This window comes from Vespa mandarinia, chromosome 7, assembly GCF_050613455.1.
Source record: "Vespa mandarinia isolate Hongniang chromosome 7, ASM5061345v1, whole genome shotgun sequence".
In the NCBI taxonomy this organism is placed as follows: Eukaryota; Metazoa; Arthropoda; class Insecta; order Hymenoptera; family Vespidae; genus Vespa; species Vespa mandarinia.
Window position 1 is genome coordinate 2,686,322 of NC_140816.1, and position 8,679 is coordinate 2,695,000.

Here is an 8,679-nt window from a genome sequence, read left to right on the forward strand (position 1 = left end):
TTAGCGTCGGGCGCTTTTCGAAGCTTCGTTGAGAGTTCGGGATTGGTTTTACAAATTGGCTGCATTAAAAAAGCGTAGCAAACATAGCGTAAGCGCAAAAGTGATTCATGCCGGCGGATAGTCCTTATATTTTTTTCGCGCTGTTATAGTCTCCGGCTTTAGAACGTTAATGATTCTAAATTCACTGTGACTCGTTCGTAACTTCTCTTGATTCATAAAGTTAATAGTAGTAGTAGTACTGGTAGTAATAGTAGTAGTAGTAGTATTGGTAGTAATAGTAGTAGTAGTAGTACTGGTAGTAATAGTAGTAGTAGTAGTACTGGTAGTAATAGTAGTAGTAGTAGTACTGGTAGTAATAGTAGTAGTAGTAGCAGGAGTAGTAATAGTAGTAGTAGTAGTACTGGTAGTAATAGTAGTAGTAGTAGCAGGAGTAGTAATAGTAGTAGTAGTAGCAGGAGTAGTAATAGTAGTAGTAGTAGCAGGAGTAGTAATAGTAGTAGTAGTAGCAGGAGTAGTAATAGTAGTAAAAGTTTCCAACAAAATAATGAAAAGGAAATACATTGCCGAATGGAAATGAACAGATGCGCTACGAGATACCGGGGATTTGTTTTTTTTTTCTTTTTTTTTTTTTTTCATGATATACAGTTGTAAAATAACATCGTAATACACTCGCGGAATGTACAACGAACAGAAGAGATAATCGAAAAAAAAGAGAGAGAAAAAAAAAAGAAATGTATTATGATAATATCATTCAAAGTGTTGCAACTACTATCCGATAAATTTTATGACAAACCTCGATGTGATCATTTAAAATAGCTGTGATACGTATAATTACGAAGCTATTACTTAAACCATTACGAGTTGTAAGTTGAAGGAGCCGGTAAAATGTTAACTCATTCGCGATATTCAGGGTCGTTTAAAAAGAAAGTTTTTATTCATGGGTAATAAGAAAGTCGGATGAGTTTGCTCGTATATTATTTTGAGTTTATATAAGTCGAAGAGCAGTGTTTACGATGGCGAAAATATTCTCACGTTATCGAAGAAGGCATATATATATATATATATATATATATATATATATATATATTCTATACATATATATAGATACTTGTGTAAACGTTATTTCGTTATAGACTGTTATTGCAATGATCTCATCTCAACGAAATGAATAGAAAGAATAGCCATTATCAGGCTAATAACTTTCTATTAAAGAGAAACGAGGACGAAAAATGCAGAGAGATCAAATATTTCTTTCTATCAAAATATTTGTTGATATCGCAATAGATTTTAATTACGTAGAAATGCGAGCATATTCCTTAATTGGATCGTAATTCAATCGAGCAAATTAATTAACAAATTGCAATGTCTTCTTTTATGAATTAATGAAAAGGAGATTGGTGTACTGAAAAATATATTTATTTGTGATACGGATTACTTAAAAGAAACAGAAAAAGAAAAGAAAAAAAAAAGAAAAGAAAAAAGAAAAATGATAGGATCTAACGTTGATCTTACAAAGTAAATATTTTCAACCAAATTATCGATCCTTTTCTTTTACCAGAGAAATTTAATTCGCAGGATTTCTCCTTCTTGAACATATTATAGACACGCAGTATAATAATTTCTACTATAATTCATTTCAATGAACGATCTCAGGAATGAATTGACATTACAGAAGTTGAACGTTTATAAAATAACGATGCATCTGGCTATGAATGCATATTCAAATTATATAAAATGTTGCAAATTAGTTGCTCAGGGGGAAAAAAAAAGAAGAAAAAAGAAAGAATATTCATGCTTTCAACGGTTTCCCTATACTACTTTTCCCCTATAGAATTTTATTAAAATCTATACGCCCGCAACCATTATTTAATGTTTCAACGTCATCTGATATTAATTGAAATAAATGCCAGAGTTAGCCTGTAGTTTCTGAATTACGCTGTTTGTTAAGTACCATACACTTTTAACGTCGATTTTCATTTGAGAAAAGATATTTTTAATGGCTTGTCTCTAATGGCCTGCAATATGTAACGTTGAAAGAAACACAGTGCGATTTTTCATGAGCTTCGTATCTAGAATATACTATTTTCCTATGGCGTCGTTGCTTTCTCGTGTTTTATCGTTCGCAATAGATTATCTTAATCGATGGAAGATTAATCACAACAAATCGCATGTCACGTCCTTAAACAATATTGGTCTGTTATTTGTTATTACTAAGAAGCATTTCATTTTGTGTCGTCCGTTTTCGTCGTTATCGTTGTCGTCGTTGTCGTCGTCAACGGAAACGTTATAAGTACTCGTTTCACGTTAAAGAGATATTATGCAATGTCAACAGATTTCGTAAAGAACGTAATTAACGAGCGTTTGTTCGTTATTCCTAGGGAGACGTTCCTGTTTTTCGTCATTACATGTGACAAATAAAAAGAATGTAAAAAAAGAAATCGATATCAGTAAAGTTTTATGAGTAATAAAATGAAAATAAAAATATCCATATATATAAATATTTATCAATGAACTAAATATATATATATCTTTAAAGTATTTATAACGTGATTATTTTTATCACTATAATTAATATCTCTTTCTCTTTCTCTCTCTTTCACACACTCTCTCTCTCTCTCTCTCTCTCTCTCTCTCTCTCTCTCTCTCTCTCTTTCTCTCTCTCGGAACATTATTCACTAAGAAGTATATTTATAGATCCCATTTATACATCAGGATACTTAGAAGTTTCTGTTTAAATGCTCCACCCTATATACAAATACATATTGAGGGAATCAAGCACGAGGAAAACAACGAGCAGGAAAATTTGTCGTCCGACGAGAATGCATCTGGTAAGAGTTGCGATCCGATAATTTAAAACGTGCCCTATCTACGGTATTTATGTTGTTGCAATATCGTAACGCCCAATGTTATTGCCGAACGTCGGTGATAGTAAATCCGTTGGTTCAGCAATATCGCTTCGACCACGCTTTTACTCGTACACATGAGAGAGAGAAAGAGAGAGAGAGAGAGAGAGAGAGAGAGAGAGAGAGAGAGAGAGAAAGAGAGAGAGCGCGGTCGCGACCGTTTACGATTTTAATTTTCCTCCTCCATGCAAGATGACCACGAGAACATAAATCGAAAGTAAATCGTTAAACCAATTTACGCGCTTTTAATTTTCCCACGACAGCTTTTGATAGAAATAAAAATTTACGGACACTCCTTTTTCTCTGAAGTTTCGTTGCCTAGGGCAACAAGGATCATATAATGGGATAAAATTAAACGGCGCATTTTGCCGACGTGAATCGTTTATTTATACTGTCACTAGCAGGGTCCTTTTTTTCTGTACTTTTCGGAAATATTTTTCAATTATCAAAAATATATATATATATATGTATGTATGTATGTATGTATGTATGTATGTATGTATGTATGTATGTATGTATTTATGTATATCTAAGTGCCGCGAACGAGTTCACTAAATTCTCGACACATTTGTTGAATCACAATAGAATTTTCTTTGTTCTCATTTATCACAAATTTTACCCGTTTTATCGCGGTTAAGAGTACATAGGTAAGAGTGGGTGTAGAGATAAGTATTGTAGGTATAGGCGGTGTGTAAGTTTTATCATCGTAAGTGTAGTTATCACGAAGAGACCGTCCTTTTCTCCCTCCTTTCTCGTTCTTATCAGTCCGGGTAACAACGTTAGAGGCTGATCCTATTCTTAAAGATCTTTAGGATTTTTATCTCGAAGAAGAGTGAGAATCGATAATGGTATGCCATCGAAGGTATCGTTCTTTTCTCATCGTCGAAGAACGTGACGATCTTCGTTGTCCATTGATTTTTTTTCTCTCTTCTTTCTCTCTCTCTCTTTTTTTGTAACAAAGAAAACAAGTTCAATCTTTGAACACTCTGCTGGTGTCCTTTCAAACTATCCGTCGTATTATTTCTTTCGAAATGTTTCTTCGATTGTTCTTCTGTTTCCTTTCTTTTTTCTTTTTTTTTTTTTTTTTTTTTTGAAACGTCTATAGATGTAACAGAAATTTGCAAATATTTCTTGCATTTTTTCGTTTTTCTTAAGTCGTTTCGTTACTCGTTTAATCCACGTTCTCGTAGATCGAGTTTAATCACGTTTCGTAATATTGAACGATGTTTCTTTCAAAAAGCTCGAAAGGGGGAGATTGGGAAAGCTTCTTCAGCAACGACGACGTGTTGAAATCCATTCGGTCGATTAAGTGCACTTATGATCTTGGGAAAACCGATGATTTCGAATCGTTTAGTAGATACCGCGTATACTTTTACCACCAGCCTGTAAATGGAATATATTTATTAATTGACTCATCTCATTTTTTTTCTCGTCTTAATATATCTAACCGCTAATATATCAGGAAATTATTTGAATGTGCAAGATTTTGTTATATAATTCTTGAAGTGTTGAAAAAAGGTCAAACATAAAAAATAAATTTAAAGAATAAAAAAGAAAGAAAGAAAGACCAGAAAAAAAAAATCTATGAATTATTAATAAATCCTCTACGTATAGACTTATCGGTGAAAGTCACTATGGAAATTCATAAGAAATGAATATTTCTTAATGATTACCTCCACCGCCACCTCCGGACCATCCGCCACCACCTCCGGACCATCCACCACCACCTCCTCCTAATTTCCATCCGCCGCCTCCACCGCCACCACCTCCTCCGTATTTCCATCCTCCTCCACCACCACCACCGCTTGGCCATCCACCGCCACCACCGCTAATGGTGATCACTTTGATGATTTTTCCACCTCCACCACCGCCGCCGCCGCCACCGCCGCCACCTCCTCCATATTTCCAACCACTTCCTCCGCCACCGCCGGACCAGCCTCCACCGCCTCCAGACCAGCCTCCACCGCCACCAGACCAGCCGCCACCGCCGCCGGACCAACCTCCGCTGCTTATGTAACCGCCTGTTGACGGAGAGAGGAAAAAATAAGAAACGATTACGATACAACGCCGACTTTCATTCTCCTCGTATAGTGCAAACCGGTGCCGTTGGACGAGTCAACGAGTTTCCGATGCGTCTTTCACGAAAGAAATTTATTTCTTTCGAAATACATTTTAAAATGTCATAGAATTTTGAACGCGAAAGTAATGTGGGTTTCTTTCCTTTTTCTTTTTTTTTTTTTCTTCTTCTATAAACGCGCGAAGAGAAAACGTAAACAGTTTTTGAAAGAAATACATTATAAAAATATAAGGTAACGGATACGGAAAAAAAATAGAAATATTGAAAATAAAAATGAAACGAGAAAATAAAGAGAAAAGAGAGAGAGAGAGAGAGTAATCGCTTGAGTTTCGATCGTCTTGTCATTTTCGTTAATTAGCTTCATATCGTATCATAATTCGCTTCGTTACTACGAGTTACGCATTACACGTTCGCATTACTCGCCGACAGGTACAACGATTCGCATTCATTCCGTAGGATTAGCGGCGAACGAGTCTGTTTAATCCTGTACGATCGCTTACTATTAAGCGTGCTTATGCTCATTCGATCGAGACGGACGATCAAGTTAACAATTCATTGGATAATAAATTCGATTCCGTTAATCGTTGATTATTTCTCTCACGTTAACCTATATATTTCGAATAAAAATGAATTAATTAACTTTTTACTGATTTACGAATTCTTCGATACGAATCAAAGAGTTCACAGGTCACTGTACGTTAATTTCAATTGTTCAATTTGATCGTTCAAACATCATCCTTTTAACACAAATTGCAATATTTTGATCCGAGATCTCTCATCAGTGTGCTACCATCATCATAGGGAGCGCAAAAAATAAAATGAAAGAAAAGAGAAAAATGAAAAAAAAAAGTAAAGAAAATAAAGAGCAAAATGAATGAATGAAAAAAAATAATCCATTGAATATCGTACTCACCGTAGGCGGTGGCGATGCACGCCAATAGGAGCGTAATTACGAACACCTGTAAGGAGAATCAAAAAAAATGCGTGAGTATGTCTTTCCCACACTAAATACACACACATACACACACACTCTCTTTTTCTTTCCCACTTTCTCTCTCTTCATCATCATCCTTGCCGTCTCGAGAAGAACCGATGAGGGATAGAATGAAAATAGAAGAGAGAAATAGAGGGAATTTAGATAGAAAGAGAATGAGTAATGATCGCCGAATAAGAGCAAGAGTGAGTAAAAGAAAAAGATAAAGAACGAGAGAAAGAAAGAAAAAGATAGAGAGTGTATGTGTGTGAGAGAGTGAGAGAGAGAGAGAGAGAAAGAGAAAGAGAGAGAGAGAGAGAGAGAAAGAGAAAGAGAGAGAGAGAGAGAAAGAGAAACGAAAAATCGAGCTCACGCACGAACCCGTCTCTTGTACGTACCTTCATGTCGAGGTGTTTGATGCCCATCGTCGAGAGCGGTGCCTCTTTTATAGCTCTCTCGCCTTTCTTCAGCTTGATCCCCGCCCTTCTTGTCTCTCCATGATTTTGTCTTCTTCCTTCTACTTCACAAAGTTTAACTTTCGTACTACCACCACTATCTCGCCATCACCATCACCACCACCACCACCACCACCACCACCACCACCACCACCATCACTACCATCACCACTACAACATTACCAATATCACTACTATTATGCCATCGCTATTATCATCATCATGATCATCATCATCATCATCATCATCATCATCGTCGTCATCGATGTATCGCATCTCATAAAAAATCTTCCTAGTCGCGATCCTCTTTCTTTTTCTTTCCCTTCTTCCTTCTCTTCTTCCTCTATCGCCTTTGATTGCTCCTACCATAACATCGTCCAATTGTTCGTTCCTCTAGGGCCAATCCATCCAAAATTTTCCTTTGTTTAAAGGGTCGCGATTTTTCCCAACCATTAGATGAAAATTATATACACTCGTTCTCTGTCAAAATCGAGGATGAGGACGAGAACGAATACGATGAAGATGACGACGACGATGTGGAAATTGTGCGACCTCATTGCTGGGTAACAACAAACGGGATGATTCATCACGATGATAATCTTTTAATGTTCCCTCCGAAGGAAACTTTGTTGCTTGTTTGCCGAATCTAGAGAGAGAGAGAGAGAGAGAAAAAAAAGAAAGAAAAAAACAAAAAGAAGAAAAAGAAAAGAAAGAGAGAAAAAGAAGGAACGAAATGCACGCGATTATCTTTCTCTTTCTTTTCTTCTTCGTTTTGTCGATTCATTTATTTATTTATTTTTATTTGTCTTTTTATATCAATAAACTAACGATTAAAATCCATGCGGATGGTGTTCACCGTTGATCGTCGTATGTAAAAGTGCGTATTTGTGGCCACGTTTGATCGTTAAGCGTCCAGGTCGCTTTTTACGAGAGAGGACCCTTACGCAATCGATTGTACAATAAAGTTACGCGACACGAAAAAAATCCTACACCATGGATCTCCCATCCCTTACTACTACTACCACCACCATCACCCACCAGCACCACCGTCACCAGCATCACTATTATTCGGCTCTTTCATATTTAGTGGGACGCGGTAAAAGGGGTATCGAAATTTTCGTACGGCCTGCGACCCATTTCTCCGAACGAGTTTTTCCTCAATTAATAGGAACCCTCGGTTCCTCTCGTATCTCCGAGCGCAGAAAGTTGCACAACGAGAGATATCTCGAACACATCTACCTGAAATGTATTTTATATTTAAATGTATGATCAAATCGATTGCGTTGATGATCGTAAGAATACAATAAATATCAATTACTATTCCGAAGATGATTTCTCTATTTCCTTTCTTTTTCTTTCGTCGTACATTAACGCAACAATCGCTTTATTAACAAACGTCGTGCGTACTTCGTACAATCTTTAGACGCCTAGCTCGATAAAACTTGGGAAAGAAGTTGAAAGAATCGTTCGCCAAAAATCTCTCTCTCTCTCTCTCTCTTTCTCTCTCTCTCTCTCTTTTCTTTCTTTCTTTCTTCTGTTGTTTTTTTATTTTTCATTTAGTTAATGCACAAGATAAGTAAAACTGCGTAATACACTCGCGAAACTATTGTCTCGTGTGTGCACGGCTTTAATCTCGATCCTCCACGGATAAAAAGCAATCGAGATATTCGCGAAGGTAGGGAAGGCCTCTTTGGCCTTTCACCGTCTCTACAAGCATTGAATTGAAAGATGTGTATTCCATACGCAAAACTAAGAAACGACCGCTTCTTATGTTCGCAATAGGTGTCTGAGTTGATTACGACTAAGAGGTAAACGACTTTGCTTCTAGATCTCACGACCTATCGATCCTTGTGCACTTGAATGGTGAAAGTTGTTGCAATCGTCTTCGAACGTTCGCTCATGACGATTATAGATGATAGAATGAAAACAATCCGGATATAAGATTTATATGTTTCTCATTAAAATAGATAAAACTTACAATTAAATGAGACAATCTATTGACGTTAGACAAGATTAACTGTTCTAGTCATTTCGCAGTATTACAATTAATGTTGGTATATTCCCGAATAACCATATAAGTTGATCATTATACTCGGATATAAATGATAAGCTTGGCGTTCGTAAGAAACTTTAACAAGAGAAAAATATCGAAAAGATAATAATCTAAATTGAAATAGTTTCAACGTAGATACTATTCTCATTGACTATATTCATAGCACCGGTGGAATAACAAGGTGACAGGGTCAAAAGGTCATGATCTTCCACACCTTG

At 36.4% G+C, this 8,679-nt stretch overlaps 1 long non-coding RNA gene across 1 annotated transcript; it reads right to left on the reverse strand.

Annotated features, from left to right (window-relative positions):
* Positions 1-3,962: 3,962 nt before the first annotated feature.
* On the reverse strand, positions 3,963-7,489 carry LOC118440578 (uncharacterized). Its single transcript, XR_014982366.1, has 4 exons — positions 7,447-7,489; positions 6,352-6,509; positions 5,894-5,939; positions 3,963-4,286 (listed from the first exon to the last, which is right to left on the reverse strand). It is a non-coding gene; the product is annotated as an uncharacterized LOC118440578 (long non-coding RNA).
* Positions 7,490-8,679: the final 1,190 nt, after the last annotated feature.